At 42.3% G+C, this 17,291-nt stretch overlaps 1 protein-coding gene across 1 annotated transcript in view; it reads right to left on the bottom strand.

The window, feature by feature from the left end:
- The window catches only part of LZTS2 (leucine zipper tumor suppressor 2), a 778,631-nt gene that overhangs the window by 503,947 nt on the left and 257,393 nt on the right, over positions 1 to 17,291 (bottom strand). Inside the window, exon 4 of the mRNA XM_086922677.1 lies at positions 9,810 to 9,888. The gene's annotated coding sequence lies outside the window, so the exon portion shown is untranslated. The remainder of the gene's footprint in view (positions 1 to 9,809; positions 9,889 to 17,291) is intronic.

Below are 17,291 nucleotides of genomic sequence, written 5' to 3' on the forward strand. Positions count from 1 at the left end.
TATAACCCAAGGGTGAGTTGAGCACACATCAGCAAAATGTTATAGGAGTGGGTCTGTAGGCTCAACTCCAGTGACATAGATCAAAAGGCCTGTTCACAACTCATCATTATTACCAAAACATGGTAGGATGCTACTTAACTCCTGGTAACGACAGTATCCCTTCACTACTGTGAAGGCAGCACTTTGCGAACCCTTCCTGGTCCAACAAACACACAATCTTTGAGACAGGCTTAGATCATGGTGCACACGAATGATCCGTGTTCACCCATGGTCAAAGATCTACACAAGGGATACAGATAATTTTGCAAATGGGGCATTCAGGGCAGGGATGCACATCAGTCGCCATGCAAGGAACATTTCAGTCTCAACAGTGAGGCATACACAAGGAGAGTTGAGGGGATAAAAAGGGCACAAGTAGATTTGAACATTGGAATGTTAGGAGCTCCATTGACGACACTGGAGTGCTACAGGCTTTTAATGGCTGGTAGAAGCCTGGAGCGTCAACATTCCATTGTTGGTTTTTCACAGCTGTTGCTGTGAACAAAGCCTCACGGAGCCCGACAGGATTTCAACCCCCTCCGGCTCATGGAGGCCTTTCTTTGCTAGCACATTCTGCCCACTTGTGGAGGAATGTTCTAATAGCCTTATAGCCCGCCGTAGCAAGGCTATACCGGCCATTAAAGGCCTGCAACCTTGTTAAAGGTCCTCACCTTCGGCTAATACCTTTAACACTGGCACAGGTCTTTGATGGCCATTATAGTCCACTACAGCAGGCAATAAGGCTATAGTAAGATATTGCAGAAGAAAGTAGTATGAAAGAGACTGCGGCTGTGATTGAGACACTAAGAAAGGGTCTAGCTCTTCCACAGACCTTTGTACATTTTCATTCACAATCTTGTACTTTCAGAATTTTTCAGAATCTTACAATTTCAGAAAGGAAACCTTTTCAGTTCTAATTATTCTCTCTGATGTCCGTTCTGGTGTTCATTTATCTAACATTGAATACAAATCAGCCCTCATAAGCATTGACAAAGCTAATATGCCTGGCTTTTATGCAAGTGGTAGTGTTGTGTGGTATGTTTTGATGCACTCACACAAAACATATATAAAGGTGGCAAAACACTGGTTAGAAGTTGTGCTGTATTTAGCACACAATTCTCGTTCATGTGTGATACATAACCTATATAAGTGTATAGACCACACCTTTTATTAAACAAGCATTTGCAATGCAATAGGTCTCGCATTAGGAAAATTTGATCTATTGGTATTGTAAATGACAAATATTTTATTTATGTGTTGGTTTTTAAAATAGCGAAATTAATAGCTTGGTCATTTACAATGCCAATAGTTTTAACTTTCGCAAACGTGACACCTATAGCATTTGTAATGCAATATGTGTTGTATTTACATGACTTAGATGTATTAATATTACTAATAACAATGGCTTTTATTTTGTTTAATAATTCTTACATAAAAGTGATTGTAATTTATAATGGCAATACTTAAACTTTTGTAAATAACTTTTGGGAAGATTATGTTCATTGTATTTTATTGTGATGAAAATCCAAGAACAGCAGTGAAATATTAACATTTTTTTGTGACATTTGTAACAAAGCTTGAAACATTGAGAGAACATATTAGAACCAGTTGTTGTTGAATGGTTGCACAGAGTGATGCTGTGGCGTTCAGTGGTGCTGTGGCGTTGAGTGGTGCTGTGGTGTTGAGTGGTGCTGTGGTGTTGAGTGGTGCTGTGGCGTTGAGTGGTGCTGTGGCATTGAGTGGTGCTGAGTGATTCTGTGGCACTGAGTGATACTGTGGCATTGAGTGATGCTGTGGCATTGAGTGATGCTGTGGCGTTGAGTGGTGCTGAGCGATTCTGTGGCACTGAGTGATGCTGTGCCGTTGAGTGATGCTGTGGCGTTGAGTGATGCTGTGTCATTGAGTAATGCAGTGGCGTTGAGTGATGCTGTGGCATTGAGGGATGCTGTGGCATTGAGGGATGCTGTGCGCTGAGTGGTGCTGTGGCGTTGAGTGGTGTTGTGGCATTGAGTGGTGCTGTGGCATTGAGTGGTGCTGTGGCGTTGAGGGGTGCTGTGGCATTCAGTGGTGCCGAGTGATTCTGTGGCACTGAGTGGTGCTGAGCGATTCTGTGGCACTGAGTGATGCTTTGGCGTTGAGGGATGCTGTGTGCTGAGTGGTGCTATGGTGTTGAGTGGTGTTGTGGCATTGAGTGGTGCTGTGGCATCGAGTGGTGCTGTGGCGTTGAGGGGTGCTGTGGCATTCAGTGGTGCTGTTGTGTTGAGTGATGCTGTTGTGTTGAGTGGTGCTGTGGTGTTGAGTGGTGCTGTGGTGTTGAGTGGTGCTGAGTGATGCTGTGGCGTTGAGTAATGCTGTGGCGTTGAGTAATGCTGTTGCGTTGAGTAATGCTGTGGCATTGAGTGGTGCTGTGGCGTTGAGGGGTGCTGTGGCATTGAGGGGTGCTGTGGCATTCAGTGGTGCTGAGTGATTCTGTGGCGCTGAGTGATGCTGTGGCGTTGAGTGGTGCTGTGGTGTTGAGGGATGCTGTGGCATTGAGTGTTCTATTGTATGCAGAAAATGTAAGAAGAGGGGGCATTATGCCAGGATGTGTAAACATTTAAAGCCAAAGAAGAAACATTTACATATGTTTGAAGAAGTGGGGGAGGAGTCAAACAAATAAGTGTTCCAGGTTGTGCATGAGGCAACGGGTTAGGAGAACATGCCCGACATGTGTGATAGCGTGCAATAAGATTTTGAGGCTAATTGTGCACTATTTTTTAGGTGGGGGAATTAGTGCATGGTTGGTTAATGAATGGTATTTGTTTGCAGAGATGAGCTGTTTGCCACTTAGCGAAAGCAGCAGGCTCGCAATGGGATGTTGTGGGGTAAGGCGCTGCTCAGCTGCCCTAACAGAACCAAAGTGATTGGCTTTGTAAAGAAACGCCCCGCAATAAAAATGTCAGTTTATGGGAATTAAGACGTAAAAATAGTCAAATACCCCCTTGCCATCAGTGTATTCCGCCAATACACATAACCTTGATAAACCTACTGTGGCCTGGAGCAGGCTTGCAGGGTAGTTGCTATTAAGTACTATGGAGCCGCCTGGGCAAATCGTGCTCCTCGGGGTTGGTTGCATGCAGTGGTGCGGCTCCTGTGATGTGTTTGAAACTTCAAAGGTAAGTCTTATCTCTGAAAGGAATGAAATGAGGTCTTTCTTTTTCCCACCCTAACCGAGAACTTAATTGTTGTGAAGCGAGTTTATTGGCATTTCTTTCGCTCAGTGGTGCCGCGGATCATTTATTTATATAGGTGTGGTGTAATGTCGGGATGTACAAAGGCTGCACTCCCTTTATCTATACATGAATATTTAAATCACAAGGGGGAAGGGGAGAGCATTCCTTTGAAGTCTGAAGCTCTCGCTGTGGCGGGTCTGATGCGTGCGACAAATGGTGGTTTGTGAGGTGGGGGGGAGAGCGGAAGGGATTCCTGAACTGCACATGAAGTCTGGTGCTGCGAGGCTGATGGGTGGGGGAGCAGGGGCGAGCATATGGGGTGTGAGTGATGCCAAGCGCGCGCCTGGCGAAGCGTCACGCTTCAGTAGACAACATGTATTGGGAGGAATCCGCTTGTTCAAGGGTGTTGTTTCCTCTACAATAGTTCAGAGCTATAAATAGCTCGACCTAAAAAAAATTATAGTGCTTATTTGGCTACGTTCTTTTAGAAGCAACCTCCTCCCCAACTCCTTCATACCACTTAAAGCACTGCAGACATACATGATAATGCACACAATACAAGTGTAGGCACCTGGTGTGAAGAAACCAGGACTGCACACGGAAGGGTTGCAGAGATCAGAACTGTTGAGTTCAGAAGAGAGGATTTCTGCAACTGCTGGGATCATGATGTCCCATATTTACAGCTCCCCTTGATGAAAACCATGCACTGGCTACATATGACAGATAAGATAGAGTTTGAGGTCCTCATCATGGAATTACATTATTTCGAGCACAAACAACCTTAAAAAGTGCAGTAGAGCATAGATAAAAACAAGCTCGTAAAACTTCCCATAAAACACAGGTTATAAAATATAGAAATAAATATAAAAAAATAAATGTCAATGGGCAACGATTTTTGGAAAGTGCAGAAAAACGATGATAGCAGTATCCATACATTCAAGGCATTTCATAGCAACAAGTACAATTTCTAGCAAATAGAACCCCAAGCCATGGTCTAAGAATTATCAGCAAAGATACACAAGTTGAAAATGTTATGCACACTCGCATTAAAAGTAAAGGGCATGAACAATCTAAAATAAATAAATGAAAGGCTAGAACATTACAAATTCAGCCAGATATTGATATAATGATCAGAACGTTTTACGTGATCAATTATCATTTCAATTGCACACTTCCCCAGATTAAAAACAAGCATTGACATAGCAAATAGGTCTCGCCTTTGGGGCTTTATAAGTGTTTAGCTAGAGCTATTGGTTTTGACAATGTTTGTTAGCTAAATTGGCGTGTTCAAACCTCACAGAATATAGCATGCCTCACAGAGCAGCACATGCTCTCTGACTCTAGACTCCCCAGTTTTTTCTTCCCACTTAAAGTCCATCAGTTTATTTACAAACACAGACAGGCCATGTATCAACTTCAAACTAAACGCACAGTCCTCCCACTACAGAAAACTCCATTACTGTAAGATCAGAGAGAGACGCTTTCATAGCTTATTTGACATGCGAAAGGGTCGCTTTCCATGCAAAGGTACACATAGCACTAGAAACGTAAAAATCCTGTCTTGTGTTTAGTTTACATAAGGATTAGGGAGATTTAATTAAGAAAGGGGTTCGGACTCCCAACTCGCATGTTTGCTTTGGAACAAACAGACTTGTTGTCATATATGAAACTGTTACACTGTTGACGAATCAGTGCTTTTGTATTCTTTCCACTGGAATAAATGCAAGTAAAGCATTAGTCCGTTGCTACAATCAAAATATCCTTGAAACACACAACTTGAAATGCACTTGGCTTTGCATGTGTTGTCTGCACAAATGATTGTAGAAACACACACCAGTGCACTGTGCCCGCGTGGGAGCGGTTTACAGTATCAAGAACAGCCAGCTCGAGGAAAAGTGTGCGTGTTCAAGGGAAGCGCGACAACGCTAATTAGAAACAGATGGCCCCTGCGCGCTGCTGCTCGCTCCCACAGTGGATGCCACCACACGCACAAGTGTTTGAAAAGTGCAGACCGATTCCAAAAGGTCATCTCCTAGAGCAGCACTTGCGGGCTGCACTAGGCTCGACCTAAAAAGAAACACATTGGATCTAAAGTGAATTATGCAACTAACTGTGAGATCTCAGGCCAGCCCAAATCACAGCTGGACTGGCAGAACAGACATTATAAATTCAAATTTCACGCTTTCCCAGATAAAAGTTCAGCACCTCTAGGATGAATTATATGAATTATATGACCAAGGTGCAGTCTCTACAACTCAGCCACTCCAACAGACCAGGCCCACTTTAAAAATCTTGAAAGAGCAAATACAATGGGTTCTGATGTGTTCAATTTTAATAGGCGCAAAGCCACCATACACTGCTGGACACCTAATTTACGACATAAAGGGAAGATCCACGTAGATCTCAAGGATTTTATACTTGTGGCAAATTAATAAAAAGTGTACTTTGGATTCCGACATGTTGGGCCATAAAGGGCAGTCCCTCGCAGCTTCCCCCTCCATGCCCCACTTCACTGGAAAAAGCCCTAAGTGGTAACGTACCAACTCAAACGAATGTACATCTTTGCCACATAGGGGGCGATTCTGTCAAGGAATAATTCGAATTAGGGGGTACAGTTATGACTTAAAAATGTATCTGTCAGACCATTGAGCCTCACCTTACACCATAACTTCTGAAAGACTTACTCCCAATAAATTCCTTTAATCCATTTGGCTGAGTTGCTCCTCATCTTACGGGGATCTTCCAACAACCCTCAAGCTTTAGCTCGCTGCACAGAGTTTTCACAGCTTTAGGACTGTGGGTATTACGGCACTTATCTAGCAGGATTAATTCCTGCACTGCAGTTTAATAGAGGGCCAGGTCACGGACTATTCAGTATTAAGGCGGGCGATGTGGTCAATCCTTTTGAGATTCAGATCCCATCTTAAAGGTATAAGTAGTGTGCTCGCTGGTAGACTCAAAATTGACCTTACAAATTTGTTTTCCATGATGTTTAGTTTCGAAATGTCCCAGAGCCCCATATTTCTGCACCTCCCATGGCCACAGCTCTACACACCTCAGGAGCTGAAGACATGGCCTTCTTGGTTGATGCTTTGTATATACTGGCATTGGTCACTGATGTATGGGATAGTGTGGGATAACTTTTTGACAACTGTAGGTCCTAAGAGAACTTGTCCGTGAGCCTAACTCCCAGATAATCAAAACTGCTAATCTGGTCAATGCATGATCCATCCACAGTCGTTTGTTCATAAATATTTGATGGGGGTTACAGGTCATTAACTTGGAATTGCCTGCATTGCTCTCTAGGCCACTACACCTGCTAAACCCCACAAAATGGTTTTAGCAATTCATGCAGACCCACTGAAGTACAAGAGAACAACAAAATGTTGTCAGTAATAAACAATACAGAGATACAGGTGCTAGCTATCTTAGGGGCGCTATGCTGACACTTATTCAGTGCTTCCATCATGCTGTTCATAAACAGAGAGAACAGCGAGGGGGTCAAAACACATCCCTGCCTCACTCCTTGTTCAATAGGAATCCTAGGGGATAAGTCACCTTGATCATTCCACCTGACCTAAACATACATGTCTTTGCGTAATCTGACAAGAAAATGGAGGAGATCATGGGGTATTTCCATGTGCATCAGTACGTCCCAGAGAATCTATCTGTGCACTAGGTCAAATGCAGCTCTCATATCCATGAAGGCTACAAACAGATGATCCTTATTGATGGTAATATACGTCCATTAGATATAATGGAGTGGCCCTGTTTCCCTCAGAACCTGGGTTTATGAATAGTTCTGTCGGGTGCCACAATTCTTGTACAAGAATTGTGAACGATGCTGAATAATCAACATCAGGACAGAAGGGTCATAAAATGATCCCTTTACGAAAGGGGAGTCTCCTATTTATTAAAGGCTTCTAATTTTCATCCCCTGACACCAAATGCAAACACCAGTGTGCTAACTTATTTTGCTAGAATAAATTTAAAAAAGGCTATCAGAAAAATCCCACACGACACACAAGACAATTTCTAGTTTGGTATATTCATTGTCATATAACAAACATTACATCTAATAAAGCAATTTTCTTTACGTTTTTGTGTTTTCAATAAGCTGCCCGTAACACATATATCAAATATAATAAATCAAAAGATACATACATGGTGAGAATGTAAAAATCCCAGTGTATGAATACACCATACATGAATAATAACAACAACTAGAGAGAGAGGGAAGAGACAATCTCAGTCCCCCAGGTTATAATTATAAACAACAAAAGAGTGTCCACAGAGGAAAAAATTGCATCCAACACAGGATTGAGAGGAAGAAAATGAAATCAACCTATGAGGGAGTCACTTAGGGATTTCTTAAGAAGCCCTCACTCACCACCCTGGGTGGTGACATGCTTCATCATCGGGCCTACCAGGAGAAGCCGAATGCCTCCTTGGTGTGCTACAACGCGGGTTTAAAAAAAAAATACCAACAAGCTATACCAAACAAAAAACTTTATTCTGTGGTTAGCTGGGCATTGATTAAAATGTATGTGTCGGGAAATTTACCAACTAATGTGTTGGGTGTTTTCCCCTTTAGAGTGGGGTCAACATGTTTCTGCCCTTATGTGTATTGATTTTACTGGGCTTTCATCAGGACCATGTAGTTGTGTACCTCGGTGGTGTGGGCGCGCTAAGGCCCACCCTTGCCAGAGGACGTGAAAGTTAAAAGTAAGGTGTAAAAATTAGTGCAAAAAACAAACCAGAAAAAAGTGGTGGTTCACACAGTTTATGAGAAACCTGTGGTTTGTTAGTTAAAAGATCCACACCTCATGGGTCTCCGGAGGGGGTGGTGGCAACAATGGCACACCGCCCGCAACGCCAAACACCCGCTCAGCACCTAGTGATATCCTCAAACCGGACCCCGTGGATCCACTGTGTGAACCACCACTTTTTCTGGTTTGTTTCTTGCACTAATTTTTACACCTTACTTTTAACTTTCACGTCCTCTGGCAAGGGTGGGCCTTAGCGCGCCCACACCACCGAGGTACACAACTACATGGTCCTGATGAAAGCCCAGTAAAATCAATACACATAAGGGCAGAAGCATGTTGACCCCACTCTAAAGGGGAAAACACCCAACACATTAGTTGGTAAATTACCCGACACATACATTTTAATCAATGCCCAGCTAACCACAGAATACATTTTTTTGTTTGGTATAGCGTGTTGGTATTTTTTTTTTTAAACCCACTTTTTTGCACATTATTGTCACAAAAAAAACAGCTCCGCAGTAATCTGGCGTTGTAGCACACCAGGGAGGCATTCGGCTTCTCCTGGTGGGCCCAATGATGAAGCATGTCACCACCCAGGGTGGTGAGTGAGGGCTTCTTAAGAAATCCCTAAGTGACTCCCTCATAGGTTGATTTCATTTTCTTCCTCTCAACCCTGTGCTGGATGCAATTACACCATACATGAAACAATAAAAACATTTAGTGTCTGATGTCCAAAGTTCAAAATATCCTTTATCTTCATTTTCTATTTTAGGATAACAGACGCAGGCCATTAAACAATGATGTCAATGTATTGACCCTATGATTATGTGTTACTAACTTCACATCACAGCGGGTCTTCCTCAGGACTACAATGGTGAACAAAACGGGACACCCTTCAAGTGATGCAATTCAAACAAAGAACACACAATCGATTTGTGTCCCATCGAAGGATTAACATCAGATTATGTATACTGCCATCATCGATCCCAGCCGGGGTTCACTCTGAATTATTTATTTATGGTGCAGGCTGGACTACGGGAACACACTACATTTGAATCACCAGACACCTCATGAAGAGACTGCAGACAATACAAAACTCAGCATCAAGACTCATCCTTGACCTCCCCAAATAGGTCCACATCACAGCGCGAGAAGCTACATTGACTCTGGACCCAGAAGAGATGCCAGTTCAAGATGTTCACCCACGCACAATGAAGGACCAGCATATATCAACAAATGCATGACATTCCACCAACTGACCAGACAACTACGAAACACCTCTCTCTTCCTCACATACACTCTCTGTATCCACCAAAACGACAGCGGAGGATGCTCCACCTAAGGCCTTGTGTCCAGGGCTTGGACGACCTTTCCCTGCACCTCATGTCTGCCGCATCTCTCCAGGAATTCAGGAAAGGACTTAAGATCTGACTGTTCGATTGAAGAAATCACCACAAATCAGCAAGCTACTCCAGCTTTATAAATCCCCGACTGATTGACTTTCATTTTCTGACATCTTTTTATTGTCTTGCTCTCAGCATATCTCAGTAAGTTGTTGTTATTCAATAGGAAACCTGGTCAATATTTCTTGATTTCATGGCTATTTGTTACAACAATAAATAATATTCCCAGCATTTTGTAAATCACTCAAAAGCAATCTGCACTCTCTCTTTGCTTCATTCACTGTGCTTTTGATTTTACCACATACAGAGGCTTTGGTGGCATCCCAGAATATTCAACATGTCATGGAATTTATATTGATTTCAATAAATTATGTAATTGTACTCACCAGTTCCTGGAAAAAAGGTAGTGAAACCTGAACTTTCAACAAAGGTCTATCGCTTCTGTGCTTTGTGGCAGATGGCGCCCTGAAAAACAAAATCCTATTACTGCATTGTCGGAGAGAAACCAGCGGCTAATCTATTAATCATTACTCTTCATCCCGTTCTTACTTATTAAAAAGTAATTGATATGAAAGTAACATTTATATCAACCTGAAGGAAACGTGTCTCTCATTTGGTGTAGATGTTGGTTACATAATTTAAGACATACATAAAAGTCATTTAAACAGAGATCTGTTGTTTGACTAAACAATTGTTGTGTTTGCCAGAGGATCCATCATTAAAAGAATTACATTTCAGATTAAAATCTTAAACAATAATATAGGATCCTACAAAGTATCCAAGAGTCTCCATAAACTGAGTAAGCAGCTTTACAGGACCACTGTCAGGGCCATAAAAATTAGCTTTTGTGAAGCACTGCTTTTGATGTTCCTTCTGTTATACAATCAGTCTGCCATTGTTGCCACTAAAACTCTGAATGACCCAGGGCTTTGAACTTGTGCTGTAATGAAACAAGACTGTTTTGCACATGTCAATGGCACTCTAATCATCTTGGCTTGTATTATGTGGGTTTCCTTTAAGATTAGGACGTCTGGTTCCATACTAGTAAAGTGCCTTGTGAGTGCAACATGTACAGATCAGAGGAACCGGCAAGTTGTCATCTCGGCATTTTGTAAACTTTTATTTCACATAACCTATCCAATGCACCTCCACAAACACACGCAAAAGAACAAAACATAGTTGTCCCTTTTCTCTTAGAAGGCTAACTCAAAGTTTACTTACCTCCATTACTGGTCATGAATCACCAACAGAGATGTTTTCGGTATGGGCAGAATGGGCTTTGGCCCAGGGCCCCAGCCTTTCAACGAGCCCTCCGATACAGCCAGCTCTGGTCTATAGAGGGTTTTACCTTGATGACCTTGAATAATTCCTAAACAGATTGTTTCAAATACCATTTTCCTTTCATTTATTTTTAATGTAGGTGATGCGTGAGAGTCTATTACAGATATTTTTGCAGGAAAATGCTGCATTTATATTTCATGCACCCTCCTTAAAAAGTCTCTTTTAGATCAAAACAGGAACTCACAGAATAGAAATGGGAGGGTGTCACAGAGATAATTGCAATAATATTAGTGAGCTGCTCCTGTGTTACAGTATTGAAAACACACATCACTATCCCTGAATATTAGATGTCAACACATTTAGATTTGGGACGAGTGTGCCTGTGCAAAGTCCGTGAACTGGCCAAAGTGGGCATGAAATAGCTGATACTGGCCTGTAAATTCAAAGCTGTCAGAGCAGGGGTCCCCGAAATACGTTTAGTCCTGGGTCCCCAAAAGCCTCAAGATACCCCTGATCATCAGCTTGTTATTCCGTTAGCTTTCATTATCCCAGCCTGCCCAAGATTTGTCAATCCAACAGTCCTATACTTTTAGGCAGACCTCGAAAAGCAGCAAAGATTCATCACATGGCTACCACACATTAATTGACCAAACACCACCCCTTAAAGATTCAACAAAGTCTCCTTTTACATTTATATTTTGGCACCTCAATAATATCTTAAATGCTTATACTTAAAAGGGAACCCGGACAGACATAATGAGATCTGGCTGGCACTGGCATCATGTGTTGCGAAAAGAAATATAGCCAGTGCTTGGGGGGCACAGGCTCCTCCACAATGGGATCAGTGTTTGCGAGATCTAGATTGGTGCCAGAGAGCTGAGGAGACCATCTATAAGAGTAGAGGATGCACTAAGAAATGGAAAAAGATCTGGGGGTCTTGGCGGAAATACAGGGAGATGGGGGGGGGGGGGGTGTTGGGACCTGGGTTTTCAAATTGAATGCCCTGCCTGTGTTTAATGCCAGCCTTATATTATATTGTGAAATGTCATTCTATCACATGCTATTTGAACAATGTTCTGTAATGTCTGATGATATGAGCAAAGTTAATAAAAAGTTTAAAAAAGGGGGGGGGGGACCCGTACAATTTTCTCCTTCACTTAATGAAGCATAGCTTTTCCCATGACACTAATGTACAGTACGTCACTGACTCCAATGGCCAAAATGCAGTACCTCATGTAAATCCAATTATTTTGTGCCATCGTCTAGCAAGAGAAGTAATCTTACTACAATGCTAGAATATGCTCTGAGTGTTTTTTTCTTTAACTTACAGTGCACAAAATGCCAATTGAAGGCATAAACCAAGTGCTACAACATATAGTGGCATGTACAAACAGGTGAAACATATAATCAGTTAACAGTCCAACAAACGACTGACTTGGTGGGCAGAGGCGGGATAGCCAACTAGCTCAACATTATTTTTAAGTGGTTTGAGTTTTGAATCACTCAATCCACAAATACTTCCCAAAATATTTAATACTTTAGCATGCCAGTATTCCAACTTGTCTTAAAAAGTCCACGTTTTTGGCCCGAGCATAAATTTAGATGCCTCTTACGCTTCTACACTTTAAACACATGAACCACTTTTCCACATCATGATGAACAGTGTTGTAACTTGTTGTTCCCTTCAGCTTTTTTATAGCTTTGTAACATACTTACATGTTTGCAGTTTTATGATGGATTTGATCTATTGCATAACTGCCTGAACGTTTGACATCATTGCTTCCAATAGACCCCAATACATTGCCAAATACAATTAATTTCATGATAGCAAAATTGCCGGACTCGAGATTTGACAATACGAACTACTCAGCAGGATTCTTAATTTTGAAAACAATGCACAGCTGAAAGTGGGCATCGTGGAAGATTGTTGACCTGACTTTCATAGGCAAGGCATCAGGCAAAGGCTCCTCCCAAATTCCTCACTGCATACACAGGAGCCCAGCATTTTTATTTATTTATTTATGCAATTTTATATAGCGCGGACTTTACCCGAAGGTGTCAGAGCGCTTCACAATAGGAACAGAAAAGATACAAATTGAGAACATTACACGAGCAATAGATTGCAGAGGCATACGTTACGTTACATACGGTAAAGTGATAATTGTGAGCAACCAAGAATACATGAGGTAGTAAAAATTGTGAGAAACCAAAAATACATGAGGTAGACAAGGTAATTGTGACACTTGTGAGCAAACAAAATACATGAGGTAGTAAAAATGTGGGCTACCAAAAATACATGAGGTAGTAAAAAGTGCACAGGAGGAAAAAGTGACAAGTGTGCAGGCTACAAGAGAAAATAGAGTATAATTTGCGGTATAATACTGCAATATATGTTACACACTCAAGCACAAGAACAAACGATTACGTAGGCAAAAGTGGCACTTGTGCAAGTATCAAAGGTAAAAAACATGTGAGAGGAAGCAAACCGTTTGTTACAGGGGCAAAGTGGTGAGTGCAAGTTGCAGGAGGGTACCAAACACAAGTACATGGATAATACTGCAATAAAAGGCAAACACTCTAACCGCAAGAACACACTGGGAAGGCACTTCCATGGACATGGGAAGTAGAAATTATCAGTAGTGGGAGATCTTCCTTCAGATAAAAGAGAGTTACTTTTGGAGGTGTCTCTGGAGGAGGAGAGCTTTGAGGTCCCTTTTAAAGGCCTGGGAGGAGGCGGTGGTCCGGAGCTGAGGCGGGAATGAGTTCCAGATTCTCACTGCGTTGCCTGAAAAGGATTGGGCCATCGTTCTTTCCTTCTTGAAAGTGGGAGGTTCAAGCAGTAGATTCTCCGCATTGCGTGAAGGTCTAGAACCTCCAGAGAGTTTCAGTTTATTCGCCAGGTAGAGAGGAGAAGAGGAGTGCAGGGCTTTGTGGGTGATACAAGCGGTCTTGTAGATAGCTCTAGCCTCAAAGGGAAGCCAGCGGAGGGTAGATAACATCGGTGTGATGTGATCGCTTCTTTTGGCCCCATAAATGAAACGAGTTGCTGAGTGAAAAACAGACTTAAGTGGGGACAAGTGGGATTTGGGGAGGCCAGTAAGAAGAGAATTGCAGTAGTCGAGTCTGGAGAGGACCAGTGCTTGCACCAGGGTTATAAGGTCCCGCTCCGCGAAGAAGCAACGGATTCCCCATAGAAGGCGCAGTTGGTATCGAGCTGATTTCGCAATGGAATTGATGTGGGGAATTAGATTAAGTTTTTTGTCTAGTATGACACCAAGGGATTTGGCGCTGTCGACAATGATGGGTTTATTGTTTAGTGGATTCATCTGATCCATCCATGATTGAACCGGGGGAGGAGAGAGTGAGGAGGAGAAGAGGAGGAATTCAGTTTTGGAGGGATTCAGAATCAGTTGATGAGTTGACATCCAGTTTTGAATGGAGTCGAGAGTGGAGCTTAGGATGGAGAGATCGTGAGTAGAGGCAATCTTGAGGTAGAGTTGAGTGTCGTCAGCATAAAGATGATAGTGAATCCCGGATTTACTTAGGAGATTTCCCAGTGGTTCTAAATAGAGATTGAACAGTGTGGGAGCAAGTATCGAGCCTTGGGGAACACCTTGACCTACCGCCACAGGAGGTGAAAGACTGTTCGCTATTTTGATCATTTGGGATCTGCCAGAAAGGAAGGATGCAAACCATTTAAGCACAGTGCCCTCCATGCCCATTCTCTGTTGAAGAATATTGAGGAGGGTATTGTGATTGACAGTGTCAAAGGCTGCGGAAAGGTCAAGGAGAATTAGCAGACAGGACCCCTCTGAATCGAGTATCCTCAACGCGTCATCAACCACTTGCAGTAGGGCTGTTTCAGTGCTGCAGTTTTGGATGAAGCCGGACTGACAGTGGTCTAGAAGGTCATTGTCCTTGATATGACAGGAGAGTTGTTTTGCTACACATCTTTCTGTGATCTTCGCCAGAAAGGGAAGGTTAGTGATGGGGCGGAAGTTGTTGAGGTCATTCGCATCAGCAGTGGGTTTTTTCAGAAGAGGGGTGACCTGCCCAGTTTTGAAGGAGGCAGGAAGGGAGCCTTGCCAGAGGGAGAGGTTGATGTGTCTAGCTGTTTTTTTATCTAAATGGAGGGCAGATGTTTTTTTTATACAATCAAACAGATCTAGTTGCAAAGCATTCATAAGAAACAGAAAGGCATTTAAAATGAATTCAGTGATAACTTGAGATCATAAGTCACCTTGCAGCGCTAGTGCGTTGATACAAATTTAGCCCACCTTATAAATCTCTTCCCAGTGCAGTGCTAGCGAAATTCCTGGGTATCCATGTCTCCTTAGAGCTGGACCTGCAAGGACCTTTAGACGGCAAGAGAGGCCTGTCCTTAAATGGAGGGCTTTGTTTCAAATGTATTGGGGACGGAGTAGGCCTCAGTGAGGAGGCTGCCCTACAAATTTATTCTGAAAGTTGTTGGGGTTGGTTGGTTCCTCAAATCTGTGTGCATAGAGTTTCAGAGATGTGCAACTGTCCACCCATGCTTTCACTCGGATTATCTCCTTGAGTTTTCTAACTGAATCTCCATTGCATGAGCAAGTTTGATCTGCTGGATCTCAACTTTTGATGAGGTACATAAAGTTGTCAGGTCCACAAGTTAGGCCAATTCGTTTTGAAAACTGAGTACAGGACTCTGAACTTTATTGTTTGTGCTACTGGCAGCCTGTGAAATTCTTAGAGGACTTCACCAAAGTGAAATTTGTCAGGTTCAGGCATAATTTTGGTTCTTGATTTTGAAATGTTAGGAGTTTTGGAATCTCATTTCTGGATGCTCTGACGTCGATATGGTTACAGTGTCTAGTCTAGAAAAACAAAAAAGTGATAGGTGAGATGCTTGACCTAATCTCAGTACCTTTGCTTTCTCTAGGCAGCATTGTAGTTCATCAAGTGTTGCCCACAATGCTACTCCAGACATGGTCCAGCCATATTCAAATTACAATTGGTGCTTCTGCAATAGGAAGAGTCTAGCCAAGGTGAAGGGCACAAAGAAAAAGCCTATGAGGTAAGGCAGAAGCCAATGATCTTTGCATCCACTGGAATGACATGATTTGAGCTGGATTCTCATGGATATCAGCCTGGATCTTCAGGATATTGTCCTCGAAGGACATAAACAGATTTTTAGAGAGTTGCTAGGAACAAATTACGGCATCCTTCTTGGTTGCTGGTTCAGTGGCTTCCCTCAAGATGTTAAACAATTTCTTTATGTGGTTTGAGGCTGGTTAGTTAAATGACACATACTTTTTTTCTTAGCCCACTGTACTGACGTGCGGTAGATTTTCATATAGCTTTTAAAAGGTTCTCTGCCTGTACAATAATTTTATTTTTCTCTGTTGCTCAGTTTTCGGCCCTCTCTTTTAAAGGAAGGCAAGGTTGAGTAAAGCTGCCTTGGTGGCACATGCTGTGCATTTGGACCATGATAGAAAAAAAGCGATTCAGGTGGGCCATTTGGGGGGTGGCATCCAATACAAGGGGGATCTGATGTTTAGTGAAGGATTTTTATAAACTGCTGCAGGAAATCTTTCTCTGGATCTAGCATTAAAACAAGGTGTTGTAATTGTGTTTAACAAATAGAGCGTAAAATTAGTGACTTGACCATGAGCTGGGTTTAACCATAATATCTGTTGTGTGGCGGATACAGATAAGCAAACCAAAAGTGTGTCCTTCTGTCTGATAAGGTCAAGATAAATTAGGAGAATCCAAAATTGTCAATGATTTTGGATGCCGACTGGAAACGTGATATAGCTACCAAGAGATTAAAATACCTCATCTACAGAATTTACTATGCATGACTAAACCCTCCACAGCACGGTGGAAATCCAAAATATGCACACATATTGCTCTGAATATTCTCCAATTTGTTTGTCTATTCAAAGGATTCTGTTAACTTTAAGTTAGACACCAGAAAACATTTCTAGTATTCCTTCAGTCAACTCTAGAGTTTTTTTGTTGTTGGGATGTTCTGTGATGTTGCATGTCCACTCCTGAATCTAGATTGAGGGCAGTTCAATCAATTTATCTAATTTTGGAGCAGTTCTGGATTCTATTTTTGAAAAAATCTTCAAAATAGAGTGGCTAAACCCAGGCATGGAACCTCGAGAACAGGACCCGATCTTTTCTCTCATTGAATTTCACCTTTGGGGAAAGGTCTGTATTGAAAGAACTTTGCTGGGGTTTCTGGGATAATAAGTGTTAGACCAGATTTGTGGTCTTTACCAAACAAGCCCTTAAATAATCCTACACTAGTGTTTAGGGGTCTCTGCTGTGCAGCTACTGTATGTGATCAAACAACCTGGTTTGGACCTACCCACCACCTATAACACCACTGATTATCAGTGGGGTTCAGAAGCTATGGACTCCAAAACCATTTGCTACAACAGGTTCATGTGTATCACTAACTGTTTGAGAGAGACGGATGATCTTCAATTCTTTCATCCTTTCAGTCTGTCCTCAAAACTGTGATTCCACTGTGCTTACCTTGTCTCTCTTGTGTGACCTGCTCACTCTCTCTGAATCTGGTATTTCCAAGGGCCTCCATC

This window comes from Lissotriton vulgaris, chromosome 5, assembly GCF_964263255.1.
Source record: "Lissotriton vulgaris chromosome 5, aLisVul1.2, whole genome shotgun sequence".
Taxonomy (NCBI): Eukaryota; Metazoa; Chordata; class Amphibia; order Caudata; family Salamandridae; genus Lissotriton; species Lissotriton vulgaris.